This window comes from Physeter macrocephalus, unplaced genomic scaffold (genome assembly GCF_002837175.3).
Source record: "Physeter macrocephalus isolate SW-GA unplaced genomic scaffold, ASM283717v5 random_117, whole genome shotgun sequence".
Lineage (NCBI taxonomy): Eukaryota > Metazoa > Chordata > Mammalia > Artiodactyla > Physeteridae > Physeter > Physeter macrocephalus.
This window is the reverse complement of record NW_021145403.1, coordinates 91,009-106,197: the sequence shown is the minus strand read 5'-3', so window position 1 is coordinate 106,197 and position 15,189 is coordinate 91,009.

Sequence of the window (15,189 nt, the reverse complement as noted above, 5' to 3'; positions counted from 1 at the left end):
TGCCGTCCCGTGGGCACCCCAATCCGCCACCGACGCAGGGTCACTGGGCTCCTGCCTGCTGATCGCTGGCCCAGGACGGCCAGAGCCGGGCCGACAGTGGGATGAGGACGGGACAGCACCCAGGGTGCAGAGCTGCCCGCGGCTGCCCGCTGCCCGCACACGAGAGGGCGTGGGGACCGGGCTTCTGCCGGGCAACTGCGCCCTCTGGTGGCAGCGGTGGGAAGGTGCAGGACCTGCAGACAAAGGGCGAATCCCATCCCTTCTCCAGCTCCCAGAATCCTCTGCACTGCCCTCACTTACTGGAGGGTGGCAGCGGGCCCTGCCCGGGGGGAGGACAGTGGACAGGCATCACCCTGTTCCCGAGGGCTCCCAAACGGAATCCCCCAGGAGGGAGGTGACCCACCTCTGCGCATCGCTGGCCCCAAAGCCCTGCTGCCAGCTCCTCGACCGAGAGGCCAGCTCTGTTCCAGAGCCTCGGCCTCCCCACCCAACACAGGGGTCCAGGCAGTACCCCCCCACACCCCCCGTGTCGGGCCCTCCGAGGGCACGGGGCCAGTCCCTCCAGCCGGACCGGAGGTGGTGGGGCGGCGGCGACGTCGACCAGAACCGGTTCACGCCAGCAGCTTATCCTCCCGGCTCACGGACGCCTCCCACGGGCCTGCGCGGGGAGGCCCGAGAGCAACCCGGTTACGGAGGGAACTCCCCTCCCCGGCCAGGCCTGACGGAGAGCTGCCCTTCCCCAGGCCCGACGCCCTGCGTTATGCAGGCGATGCCATGCCACCCTCGGCCAGTCAAACGAGCTGGGTCAAGGGGGTCCCCACGGTGCAGGTGAAGGCGTTTGGGGGACGCATCACCTGCACAGACGACTGGAAAGTGGCGGAAGGGTAGGAGCCCTGCTGCCCCACCTCCTTCTCACCCCCAGCCCCCTCCCCGGCCCCCCAGGAGCCCTTTCATCCTCGTCCTGGTGCAGACACGGCCGCCCTGCGCCCCTTCATCCCTCCTATCGACACAGACCATGTCTGACAGTTCTCAGCGTGACTACAGTAAGGGGACTGGGTCCTGCCGTCCACTCCTGGGCTCTAATCACTCATTTTTTCCAGTCTAAGTGGCACGGGCCAGGTGGTCCTCATTTTACCCACCTGAGAAGTGGGAAGATCGTGTCTCTGACATGTGACCCCAGCAGAGGAGGCTATGGGTGAGATCCTGACCTGGTTCCCCCTCCGGCTGACCCGGGGACCCCTGGGGAAGGTGCGGCTTGGCAGGCGACTGCCCCAAGGCGAGTTAATGTCCTGATGGAGGCCTGACGGGGCCCTGAGGCCGTAGCGGACTGCCTCACGGGAAGGGGGGCGCAGAGGCTGAGCTTTGCCCGGATTCCTCAGAAGGCGCCGGATCACCACCCACCCTGGCTGAAAGACCATGGCTGGCACGTGGCATTTCAACAGCACTGCCGGTGGCCTGCGGACGCAAAGGTGTCTCAGCCTGACACTCCCCGAGCTTCTGGACAGAAAGGACAGCCTACAGCCCCCTCCCTCAGCTAAGGGGGCCTGTGCTCGGGCAGGGCACTCCTGAGTCAGGGCTCCCAGGCTCGGGCTGACTCTCCATCGTCCCCTCTGCCCCGGGGACGAGCCAGCGTCCGAGCTCTGGCCGGTGACGTTTGCCACTGCAGAGACCTCAGCAGAGTCAAGCCTCTGTTTTTCCGGGGGGAGTGATGGCTTTCTAAGGCTCTTTAAGGAGACGGCACTGGAGACCCTCACGTGTCTTCAGCACAGGACACGGGAGACAGTGCTCTCGGCCGGCCAGGTGTGGGGCAATGCTCCGCAAGGGCCCAGAGTCGCTGTGGAGGGGACAAGGGCTGCTCTGAGACCACCAGCACCCCGGAGGCCCTTCCTGGACAAGGTCTGGGCCAGAAGAACAGAGGTGAGGAGTCTGCCTGGAACGCCCCCGACCCCCTTCACAACCACTCTCTGCCTGACTCAGTCCTGGGAGCCAACGGCACTCACTGCCCAGGAGGTCCCCGCCCCCGCCAGTGCCTACGATTCCTTCCTCTGTCTCGCTCCCCCCGCCCCCCCACCGGCCCTGAGCTGCCTCTGGCGCGCGTGTGATAACCAGGCTGTATCGCTGGTCTGCTTTCTGGACGTCTTTTGTAACTGAGCCTAGACCACCTGGCACCCAGCACAGTCCCGGCAAGTGTTCGGTGGGTGAATGCGCGACGGTGAGTCAGCGAACACGGCACCTTCAGTCCTTGCTCCGCCTGAAATCCCGTCTCCCGGCCCAAACCCCTCCTGGGCCTTTCCCGCGGGCTGTTCTCCTGAACACAGACCCCAGGCAGAGCCAGAAGCCAGTCCCCCAGCAGCCTTAAGCCGCCCACTGACCCATCGCCCAGCAGCCTCCGCAGAGCCTTTCCTCCAGGGCCGGGCGACCCATCTGCCCCCTGAACCCCCTCTAGCCTCTCCCTTTTCTGGCCTCTCTTTCGGAAACACCTTTTTCCTGCCCTCAGGCTGCTGTGTTTCCTGCCCAGGAAGAGGGCCTCTGGATGGAGAGTGTTATTTATAGCAGGCCTCCCTCCTTCCAGGCCTCACTAGGTGAGGGTCAGCGGCCCGGGGCTACACACGGAAGATGCTCGGGACTTGCCAGGGTCCGAGCACCGCAGGAAGGAAGGGGCAGGCCCAAGAGGGAGCATCTTCTGAGGTCCAGACTGGTCCCCTGCCCAACCTCCCATAGCCGTCAGGGACCCCACTGCTCTCCCAGGCTCCCAGACTTGAAAACTCAGAACCGCAGAGGCAAAGACGCACAGGACTGATTCAGATCTGGAGAAGAAGCTGGAGACTAAACCTGATGAGGAAATGGAGACTCAGAGGGGAGCGGATTTGAACAAGGGCACACGACGTTAAAGCAGGTCCTCCGGCCAGAATCACCCCCGGCGCTGGCCTGACACGACACAGCTACAGAGGACTTGGTACGCATGGCCTCATTCCACGTCAGGAGGCAGGTGGTATGTGAGGGGCTGAACTGCGTCATCAAGAAAAGATCGTTGAAGGGGGTGGTGGTGGGATGCACTGGGAGGTTGGGATTGACATGTCGACGCTAATATGTATAAAACGGCTAACCGGGCTTCCCTGGTGGCGCCGTGGTCGCGCGTCCGCCTGCCGATGCAGGGGAACCGGGTTCGCGCCCCGGTCCGGGAGGATCCCACGTGCCGCGGAGCGGCTGGGCCCGTGAGCCACGGCCGCTGAGCCTGCGCGTCCGGAGCCTGTGCTCCGCAACGGGAGAGGCCACAACAGAGAGAGGCCCGCATGCCACAAAAAGAAAAACAAAAAAACAAAACAAAACAAAAAAACAACAAAAAAAAACTGAGCAAAGTTGTTCCCACCCCTATTAGAAACGATGAGTGTACGGTGCAACGGCGGTGTTAGCCAACTAGCCAACGCTACGGTGGCAATCATGTTGCAATATAAATGCATCAAATCAACGTGTCCTGCCCCTTGAACTTACACAGTGCTAAACGTCAACTCTATCTCGACCTGCTGTATAAAAAAATAAATAAAATAAAATTCAAAAAAAAAAGAAAAGATTGTTGAAATACTAACCCGCGGTGTCTCAGAACATGACCTTATTTGGAAATGGGGTCTCTGCAGATGTCATTAATTAAGACAAGGTCACACTCAGGTAGAGTTGCCCTTATAAGTAGGGCGCCCTCGAAAGTAGAGGGCAATCTGGACACAGATGCGCTTGAGGACCACAGCGGGGAGGTGGCCACGTGGTGACAGAGGCAAAGACTGAAGTGATGCACCTACCAGCTGAGGGACGCCAAGGACGGCTGGCAACTCGGGAGGCCGGGAGAAGCAAGGGAGGACCCCCCAGCACAGGTCCGCGGGGGAGCGCGGCCCCGCCGACACCTGGCGTCCAGACGCGCGGCTCCAGGAACCGAGACAACAGATCTCTGTGGTTTTAGGGCCCCGTTTGTGGCTCTGTGTGGCGACAGGCCCAGCGAGCTGACACAGGGGGTTGGTCCTCTTCGGCAGACGAGGACTCTGAGGCTGCGGCAAGTCGAGCGCCTCCCCCGGGTCCAGGCTCAGGGCGGCGGGCTCGCCGCCTCTCCATCCCGGTCCTTCCCGCGCGCAAGTCACCGCGTCCTGCCGTTTCCCACCGGCTCTCGCCGCCTTCCTGCAGGGCTGCCCTCGCCGACTGTGACAGCAGATCTGCCGCCTGGCTCTCCCTCTCTACCCATCAGTCCACTCAGAACCTCTCCCGGGAGCCCACCGTGCGCCAGGCTCGGAGCACGTGCTGGGGTCCCTCCAGAGACCAGAGCCGAGCTGGAGCTCCGGACGCTGGGTCAGACGCCCTCTCGGGCCTCGGGTGTCTCCCCACCGGCTCTGGGCCACCAGCAGGGCCGGATGTTCCAGCTGTCCCATGATCTGAACCTTCCAGGAGGGAAGGTGGCTCCCAGCCCACGAAGGAAAGAAAAGGCACCGGGGCCCCGTACAGGGAGCCACGAGACGGGACGTGGTCTTGGCACAAAGAAGATGACACTGCCAGCCTCGAAGACCTGCCGCTCATCTTCACTCTCAAAACCCCAGCAGAGCCCCTGGTGATGCGGCTAGATGTGACTACTGGAACAGGAAAGCACTGGAAGCTTCCCCCAGAAACTAACCGGTTCGCCCCCACGGCAGGGGTTAAAAGGAACAAAGTACATCACCCAACATGGACGAGCGTCAGAAGTAGTATGTTGAGCGAAGGAAGTCAGACGCACAACAGAACCCACTGCATGATCCACGTACGTGACGTTCAAGAACGGGCACCATGAATCTGTGGCGATAAAAATCAGGCCGGTGAAACAATGGTGGGAGAGGTGTCCTGACCGGGAGGGACAGGAGGAAGCTGGGCCGATGGAAATGTTCTATATCTGGACTGGGGTGTGGTTACCAAGGTGCGTTCATTTGTTAAAAACACGTGAGACGGGACACTTAGGGTTTGTGTATTTCATTGTTTGTAAATCATACCCCAATTAAAATCCAACAGAATGGGGGAAAAAAAGGAGAAAAGGGTTCCTTCCCTCTGGGTGGGAGGGAAAGGCCAGCCCAGGGCCCAGAGTGTGGGGGGTGCCGCGGACGGTGAGGGGAAGAGTTTTCTTCTACTGCTTTCCAGGCTGGAGCCTCGCTCGGGCTCTGCTCAGCCCGCGGCCAGCCTGAGGCGCCGGCCACCTTCGCTACACAGAGGCGGGTGGACGCGGACAGAGTAGAAGGCCCCGTCCACGGGCTGCTGATCACCACTCTCCCCCGCTCATAAATCAGGCCCTCCTTCCGCCTGAGGCATCCAGGCTGAGCCCTCCCTGGTGTCCTGCTGCCATGGCGACCGCCCCAGCCTGGATCTGGGCTCCTGGGGCTCGAGCTCATCCTTTCCCACCTCCCACCTTCCCATATACTCTGCCTCGTCCACACCTGCGACCCCTCCTCCCGAAGCCGCGGCTGCGTGCCATGCCCTGGAAACACAGCCTGGGCCAGCGGACGGGCAGGCCCTGCCCAAAGAGCCCCAGGTCCCTCCACTCCCCTGCCCCCCCAGAGGCCTGCAGACTGGAGCCCACCGGGGCCCAGACGGCTCACACGTCTTAGAGCCGCACCTCTCCCCCTCCCCATCTGGCCCTGGCAGGGAAGCATCTCCCCGTCCGGCATACAGTCCACCCAGAAGTGTGGTCTGCAGGGCCGGGGCACCGAGTGCTTGCGGCCTCCCTGCTTTGCCCTGTCACCGGCCCAGCCAGCGTCTACCCTCCGAGGCCCACAGGCAGCGGCCACAGGGGCGGCGTGGGGCGTCCGACAATAGTGACCAGCACCCGCTCCAGCCAGGCAGCTCCTGACACACTAACCCTCACCCTAATCCTAGGACGACTCTCGCCATTCCATGGGGTAGCAATGACTGTCCCCATCTTACGGACGAGGGGCCGGAAGCCCGGAGCGGGTGTCGCAGGAGCCCGGGTCAGACTGAGCCCCATGTCCCACCGCAGAGGCCCCAGGAGCAGCTGAGGACCCAGGAGGTGGCCTCTCACCCGCCAGGGAGAGTCAGGACCAGGGCTCCCCTCGGCAGGAGAGAGGGACGGACACCCACGGCCACCTGGCCCTCAGCTACGAACAACCCACCCCTTGCCCTCAAGGCATCAGTGAGCAAGGCCTTCCTGAGCCTGACTCCGCGCCGGGAGCCAGCCAGGCCACCTCCAGCTCGAAGGCCAGCCTAGCGTGGCCCAGCGGCCTCTCCCAGACACATCGGCCCGCCGGCCCCTGCCCGGAGCCCAGACACAGGGCTGTGTCCGCGCTGGACTTGGTGCCAGAGTGTCCCGGGCCCTCTGGCCAGCTCAGCAGGGCCTTCCGGCCCTCTTCCCACAGCTACTCCAACCCTGTGGCCACCTACCGGGCCCCCCAGTGGCCAAGGCCAGCAAAAGGAAGCGGTAGGATGACTCAGGGGTGACGTGGCCTCAAGAGATGTGCCCCTGCGATGACATGCGGTAGGGAGCTGGGTAACGGCGGAGAGGCCTGGATTCCCGGGAGATGTGGACCTCGGGAGAGGCCGGTGTGTCAGCTCCAGACCAGCTAGCAACCCTAAGAGTCTCAACCTACTGCCAGAAGAACACAGGCTAAAGTCATGCGAAACGGTTATTTTCAACTCTGAGGAGCAAATGAGAAACAGAACTCAAAATATAACACTTTGACAGTGTTCCTTGCACGAACTGGGTAAAATTTGCAGGAGGGATAAAGCTGGCACCCAGAGAGCCTCTGCGACTAGTTCTTTGGGTGGCTACCCACACAACCGGGGATGATACGCTATTAACTCGATTCCCCGTTTTGCCACCTTTAGACAATATCTACTGTTACCCGACAAAACAGTAGAAAATAAGAATCTTTCTCTTTCTCCTTCTCCTCCTCGTCTATAAAATGGGGACAGCACAGCAGGTCCTAATGCCTCTCGAGACAAGATGGGGAGAGGACAAGGAACGTGAGTGACACTTACAAGGCTTTTTGCACATAAGATCACATGACATGCAGCCTGGAATGGTAATGATGGCTCACACTGGTGGGGCCGCTTGGATAACCCTCTGAGCCTCAGTTTCTTCACCAGTGAAATGGGGAGAAGATTAGCGCCCGTCTCGCTAAGGGGTTACAGAGACTAAATGAGATCATAAAAATCAAAGTGCTTTGCACCCAGGGCATCCCTGTCCCGATGTAAGGGGTCATGACCCCGGTTCCCTCTTTCGGGAGATAAAACTGCAGCTCAGGCCCCAGCACATCAGGCGGAGGGGAAATGCACAGCTCTCTAGAGGGCATCTGGGGAACAACTGGGAAATCTGAATGGGGCCCATTTGTTAATATAATAATGCTATTAAATTCACTATCATTGGGTGTGACTGCGGGGCTATAAGTCCTCACCCTCAGGAAATGCATGGGCAATAGTTAAGGGTTAAATACCACCATCTCAGCAAGTTATCAGGAAAAGCGTTATCGGGAAAGTGTTATTATATATACACTGATGTTGATAAACGGAGAGAGAGACACACAGCATCGGAGCAAAACGTTACCAATCAGAGAATCCAGCCACTGTCCTATCACTCACCTCCTCTACCGATTTGACATTTTTTCAAAATAAAACATTACAGGGAAAAAACTTTCCATGTTGGAAGCACGCTAACTGTCGTGGCGCCTTTCCTGTCCCCAGGGAAACAGGGGCGGGCCCTGACCCCACAGCTGCCACCATCCCCCCGAGTGCGTGTGTGGGATGGGGGTGCTGGGGAGGGCCCAGGGACTCCCAGAACCGCCCCAGACGAGGGCCAGGCGGGCAGCTACCGGTGGGTCCCAGCCGGGGCGTCAGCTGTCTCCTTTGTTAAAGGCGAGCAGACAGACAGACAGCTGGCATCTTAGCAGCACCTGGAGCCCAGCCTCCTGCCCAGTCAACTCAATCATCTGCACCAATGAGCTTGGCGAAGAGGCGCTGTGACTGGCTTTACAGTCACCTGCTGGGGACCTGTTCTACCCTCTGCTCCCGGTCTGCAGAAAGCTAGGGAACAGCAGAAGAACACGAGGCAACACAAACAGGAAAGGGCAAAAGATGCCACCAGACTCGCCCTGCTTTACGCCTTATCCCGCGTCCCCGGCTGGACAGCCAGCTCGCGGGCTCTGGGGGGCGATCCGTACGTCAGAAAGAGAGCTGCCTTCCCAGCTGATGACAGGCGATCTGCCGACGTGCAGGGAGCTCGGGACCGGAGAGCTGTCCTCTGTTCGGATGGAGATGGCCCCCGGCTTGTCCGAAGGGCGGAATCTCACCCTGACCGTCCCTGGACCAGGGCAGGCTCCATGGGCTCACGTGGCCCAGTCACTCTCCGAGTGGATTTCCCAACCTGGCCAGACCACAGGAATCGCTGTGACGGAAGGCGGAGTGGTGGAAGGGTGGAGATCAGGCGACCGGGGGACAGCGTCTTAGGAGTGAGGCACTGTCACTCAACTCTCCCTGGGGAAGAAGTGGAGGCTCCACCAGGCTCCGTGGCGGCCCAGGTCCCACAGGCAGCACTGAGGCCAGTAGGGAGAACATGATTCCAGTCGCTAATATTTGTGGAACAATCATCACGTGCTGAGGACTTTGCGTGCAAAGTCAAGACCTGAACCTGACTCCCAGGCTGCCTCACTTCGTGGTCCAAATTCTTACTATGACATCATCCGTCTTCCCAGAAGACACTCGAGATCATACCCAGTGAGGATGATCTGAAGGAAGCAGGGCAGAGGAGGAGCCCGGGCAGCGCGTGGCACCTGCTTCCAGACCCTGAAAGGCTGTCACCACGCGGGGCAATAGCACTGGCTCTGCGTGGTTTACTGCTAGCCCCCCACTTTACTTGGGGGTGCATTTGGTGAAGCCCATTCACCTTTGGTATCTTCACCAGAGGCAGTCACACCCACGAAAGATAAACCCAGGAGGAACCCTGAAGGACACAGCATTCAAATACAGAACCAGATGGTTTCAGCACACAGTCGTGGGGGGTCCCCAGCCGGAGGACCCTGGAGGGGATGGTTTAGAGGCGCCTGTGGTACCTGGAAAGCTAACATGGGGCTTCGTGACATGGTTCTTTCCAACTATGAAAGTTTAGTTCTACAGAAGTTGGCATTTATTCTATTTACAAATGGATTTTAAAGTCGGGGAGGGACGCAAAGTGGGTCAGTTTTACTGTCCAGATGGGGAGGGAGCTGCGTCACTGAAAGCGGTGACCAGCCAAGGGTTGCAGGGAGGAAATCAGCTCAGCCACCGAGTGGTCGTAACCCTCACTGTGCATCAGAGTCACGGAGGCAGCTGTGTCCAAACCAAGGGAAGCCGACACTCTGGGGCTGGACCCTGGGGCCCGTCCGTCCTGGTCAAAGCTCCCCCGTAAGTCCAACGGGCCGTCAAGATGGAGCCACTGAGCTGGAAAATGCAGCTCACGCTGGGGTGGCCTTGGTGCCCTCCGAGCCCCATGAAGACCCGGAGTCAGTTCACGTCTACACCTGGGTCAGCTCACGTCTACACCTGGGTCAGCTCATGTCTACACCTGGGTCAGCTCATGTCTATACCTAGTGAGCTCATGTCTACACCTGGGTCACTTCATGTCTATACCTGGGTCAGCTCATGTCTACACCTGGGTCACCTCATGTCTATACCTGGGTCAGCTCATGTCTACACCTGGGTCACCTCATGTCTATACCTGGGTCAGCTCATGTCTACACCTGGGTCAGCTCATGTCTATACCTAGTGAGCTCATGTCTACACCTGGGTCACTTCATGTCTACACCTGGGTCAGCTCATGTCTATACCTAGTGAGCTCATGTCTACACCTGGGTCAGCTCATGTCTATACCTGGGTCAGCTCACGTCTACACCTGGGTCAGCTCATGTCTACACCTAGTGAGCTCATGTCTACACCTGGGTCACTTCATGTCTATATCTGGGTCAGCTCATGTCGACACCTGGGTCAGCTCACGTCTACACCTGGGTCAGCTCATGTCTACACCCGGGCTTGTCAAAAGTCTCTGACACAGTGGCAGTGGTTGAGCGAGTGCTTGTAAGTCAAAAAGATCTGAATCAAAATCCCTCTAAGATGTTCCCTTTGGACATGGGGTGAGGTCCTTTACTCCTTCAATGCCTCAAAGTCCTGACTTTTCTAGTTATTACAAAGTTTTCACAAATTCACAGACGTAGAAGGTAGGATGGTGGCTGCCAGGGGTTGGGGGGGTGGGTGGAAGACAAAGAGTTACTGTTTACTGGGGACAGAGTTCTAGTCTGGAAAGATGAAAAAGTTCTAGGGCTTCCCTGGTGGCGCAGTGGTTGAGCGTCCGCCTACTGATGCAGGGGACACGGGTTCGTGACCCGGTCCGGGAGGATCCCACGTGCCGCGGAGCGGCTGGGCCCGTGAGCCGTGGCCGCTGAGCCTGCGCGTCCGGAGCCTGTGCTCCGCGACGGGAGAGGCCACAGCAGTGAGAGGCCCGCGTACCGCAAAAAACAAAAACGAAAACAAACAAACAAACAAAAAAGTTCTAGAGACGGATGGTGACAATAGTTATACAACAATGTACTTAATGCCACTGAACCGTACACTTAAAAGTGATTAAAATGGTCAATTTTATGCTATATATATTTAACCACAATAAAAATTTTTAAATGTTTAAAGTACAATAACTATAAAGAAAACTATAATAAACGTGCACCCACCCACGCAACTACAGAATGTTAGCACTTTGTCAAATTTTCTTCAGTTTTTTAAATTAAAAAATGAAAATTTGCATATTTTTTTTAAAAAAGCTTTCAGAGGGATTTTTCTCAGGAATTCAAGGGTACTTCAACATAAGAAAATCAATGTAATTATCAAAACACATGATGAACTCAACTGACACAGAAAAAAACCATTTGACAAAATCCAACACACTTGCACGATAAAACACACTTAGAAAAGTTGGATTAGAAGGGATTTCTTCAACATGATAAAGAGCATTTATGAAAAACCCACAGCAAACATTCTACTCGGCGCTGAAGACTGAAAGCTTTCTTTCCCTCTAAGATCAGGAACAAGACAGGGCTGCCTGCTCTCACCAGCCACTCAACGCTGGACGGGAGGTTCCAGCCAGAGCAGTTAGGGAAGAAAAAGCAGTAAAAGCCATCTGCACTGGAAAAGAAGAAGTAAAATTATCTCTATTCACAGTGGACATGACCCTGCATATGGAAAATCCCAAAGAATCCACCCATACAAAAGCCAAAAGAGCTAATAAACAAATGTTTCAGGTGACAAGATCAACACACAAAAATCAATTGTGTTTCTACACACCGGCAGTGAACAATCCAAAAAAGACACTGAGAAAACAATCCCACTTAGGAAAGCTTTCAGAGTATCGCAGGACTGGGAATCAGAAGAGTCTCGGGGCCCCTTGAAGGGGGGACATCCCGTTATTAGTGGTCCTCCGTGGAGGAGCATGCATCAGTGAGTACCTTTAGTTTTTCATGTGTGTGAGCGCGTCTCTCACTAGAATCAAGGAGAGCAAACAGAGCTGATGGGGGTGATGGTCTGGGCGAGAGAAACGGAACCACAGCCGCAGGCAGACCAGAGTGACCTGGGGCTCCGCCATCTTGCCTCCCTTCACATCTCAAGAGCCACAGGAAGCTGGGAAGCAAAATCCCAGGCCCCTTGGAGGAAATCAGGCCTGAGTCAGCCTTCCTAGGAGGGGGGAGGGAACAGATCAGGCCCAGGAAATTGTTTACGTAGGGGGGGTGTTTTCCACTTGAAAAGTTGGTGGTTTTTTTCTTTTAAGTTGAAGAAGGAACTAGAAGTGTTCTTAATGATCGTTTGGTGACTCGGGGCCAGAATGATGGAGGGTTTGCCAAGGAGAGACACATTTCTCAGTTCTCCGTGGTCCCTAGACTCTAAGAGCTGGTGGTTGGTTCCATGACAGAGATGCTCTCCTTTCCCCCTTGTTTCTGTTCCTCTCTCTTGCCAACAGCTCTGGAACATCTTCTGAGATCTACGGACAGCAATACTAGGAAGAGGAACATTCTGATGCATGGAAGTGATTGGCTGAAAGGGAAGGAGCCCTAGACCGGGAGCCAGAAGCCCTGCATTCTAGGCTGGCTTCTGCAGCCCCAGCTGTGCAGCTTTGAGCCCCTCCACTCCCTCCTGTAGGCCCTGATTCCCCGCTGTAAAGGGGAGGGCAGGGCAGGGGCTGGGAGCGGAAGACCTCTTTAGACTAGTGCTTCTAAAGGCCAAACCCTTTAAGAATTCAAAAGAACTTTAAAAGAAAAGGGAAGTGACATGGATGGAAAATGGAAAGATGAAAAGAGAGACAAGTTTTAAAAGATGGACAAGAGCTGTTTCTTCTCTAGCCCATTCTTTCCTACTGGGCCAAAGCTGGGCTAATACCAGAGGCTCCCAAGGACTCAGGAGGGGGCCAGGTTTGGGAGGGGAAGGAAAAACAGCATTCCTGTTCTCAGTTTGCTCAGGCCAGGACTTCCCAAGGAGATCCCAGAAGAGGCCTGCATGCTTAAAGCTTGCCCACCTGTGAACAAATCAACCTCATTATGGACCAGGTTTTCACGGGAAAGGTTTTCACGGGAAAAGGGGGGTGGGGGTGGGGTGGGGGGGTGGAGGCAAATCAAACGACTCCCAAAAGAAAGACATAAATAAGAATAAATGGGCACCGGAGTTGGCTGGGAGACCTCTGGGTGGTACCTAAATTATTTTTTCCCAATTGTATTAATTTGGCAAACATTTGAAAGATGCCTGCTGAGTGTTGGGCGTGGTCAGACAGGACAGCGGGCAGGAAGGCCTTCACGGGGAGATAAAAACACAAAGCAGAATGGAAACCTGCCCTGGGGGAGTTCAGAGTAGGGGCTGTTCCCTCTAAACCTGGGGGGCTTGGGAAACAGACCCTAGAGGCTGGAGCACAGATCAGAAAAGCCTTGGCCACTCTCTTCTGCTCCATGGTACACAGGTAAGGAACGACCTGCTCTCGGGTCATCCAGAAAGTGAGCAACACAGGCTGATACAGAACTACAAACTGATCAGCAACTTTCCCCTAGAAACCACTGGTGAAAGCACGGACCACTGTAAAGCTCATCTCGGGCGAGGAAACTCACGATCACTGCGATTCCCTGTCTCATTTTCCCAGTTTAATCCCAAAGACACACAAACCCAAACTCAAAGCAGGATGCAAAACATTCATAAGCAGGCTGGAGCCATCTGTGTCTTTGGCCTGAAGGGAGCCCAGGTCTACCTAGTGGCAGCTCCGCCTACTTGGGGGAGGGTTCTTTGTGTGAAGTCCTGAAGCCCCGTTATAATAAAAGAGTCGCAGGGGACACCGCGTAGGGGAACAAGACGCAGGCAGGATGCAAACCCAGGCAGACCCTCTACTTCTGCAGCGCGGACAAGGCCGCAGGCTCCTCAGCTTGAATTTGAACGAGCCAATGGTGTGTGCCAACCACTGAAACGGGAAGCCAGATAAACAGCACATTATCGAGGGGGGTCCGGCGCGTCCCAGAAGCCGGCGCCAGCTGCGCCCCGGGCCGTCTTAACAAAGTCCCATTGACTCACCAGCTGATGTTCCCATGTTGGGCTCGGGGACAAGGAACCCTCTCTGCAGGGTGGACGTCACCGCTACACACCATCCCCACCGCCCCCACTCACGCCTCCCCGACCCTGCCTCCCCTTCTCCGCGCCCTGCAGACTTGGCCAGTTCTTTATCTTCCGACCAGTTTCTGTCGGCTCTGAGCATAGAAGGGACCGAAGAGCCCAAGCACCGGGGACCCCTGGGTGAGCTCCCAGAGCGGCCACCCTCTCTTTTTCCCTCCCTCCCAGCTGCTCCGGGAAGCTTTCTCAGGCGTGCCAGGAGGACAGCCTCCGGGGCCGTGCGATGCTTCTCGGTGCATCCCGGGGCCAGAGAGCGTTTTCTGGAACAGTGCGCCAAGGTCACCTGCCCAGCTGTTCAGCTCGCTCCGCCGGGGTGGGAGGAGAAGATGTGGGCAGGGTGTGTGTGTGTGTGTGTGTGTGTGTGTGTAATGTAGCCCTCGGTGTCTCCGATCGGAGGATCTCAACACACTTTCAACAGCAAGGCAAGGGAAACCGAGGCTCAGAAAGGTTGGACTTGGGTGGCCCATGGTGAGTCAACTCCCGGACCAGACGCGCAGCCCCGCGGGGACGTGTAGACACACACCTTCCCGGGAAGCCACCGACAGCCGGGTTGTTATTCCAGCGCCTCTCCCGCGCCTCCCGCGGGCGCCAGCTCTCCCCCCGGGGCTCGGGCCCTCCTGCCCCGCAGGACCCGCCGGCCCAGTCCCGCAAAGCGGGGAGCATCAGCCTCGAAGCCACCCCGCGACCGCCAGGTCCCTGCGCGGGCCACTCACCCGCGCGCCTGCGCCCCGGGGCCCCGGGGCCCCGCATCCCGACGGCGCCGGCCAGGCCCACGGCGCGAGGAGAAAGTTCTCTGGCTCCCGCGCTGCTCGGCCCCCCGGAGTCTCGGCGTCCGCGCTCCGGTCGCGGGTGGCACTAGGGCCGCCGCCGGCCCGGGCCGCACGACGCGGAGGGAGGCGGCATCCCGAACAAAGTGCGTCCCCTGCCGGGCGCGGGGCGGAGCCTGCTGACCCGCTGCCCCGGGCACACGCCGGCCGCCTCCCCGGGCCGGGGGCGGAGGCTGCGCGCCGAGCGCCCCGCTCCCCCCGCGCTGTGCCAGTTGAACCCGCAGAGGGGCGGAGGCGCCGGGCCCTTCCAGACTTTGTCATTGGAAAGCTATTCCCGTAACCCTTTCCTGCCTTCGCCTTCCGTCCCGCCTCCGCGGCCGCAGAAAGGCGGGGCTGGGTGGCGGGGCAGGAAGCCTCCGCACAATCGAGCCTTTCCTCGGCCGGGACCCGCCGCTTCCAGGCCCGGCCGCCCCACCCCCACGCGCCCTCGGGCTGCCGCCGGCCGGCAGCTCTTAGGAGCGCAGACAGAGGGGTCGGCCGGCCTTCCCACCCCCTTCCGCCCGCGCCCCCTTCCTTCCTTCCTCTCTGTTCTGTTCCGCTTTCTGGGCTGGGACGCGGATGCAGAGGGGAGGGGAGACCCCAGAAGGGCCGGGCATATAGTAGGTGCTCAGTAAAATGCGTGGGGCTTTGCCCCACCTCGCGACCCTGCCATGGCCCTTTCTCCTTCTAGGGCCTGGGAGGAGGAGGAGGG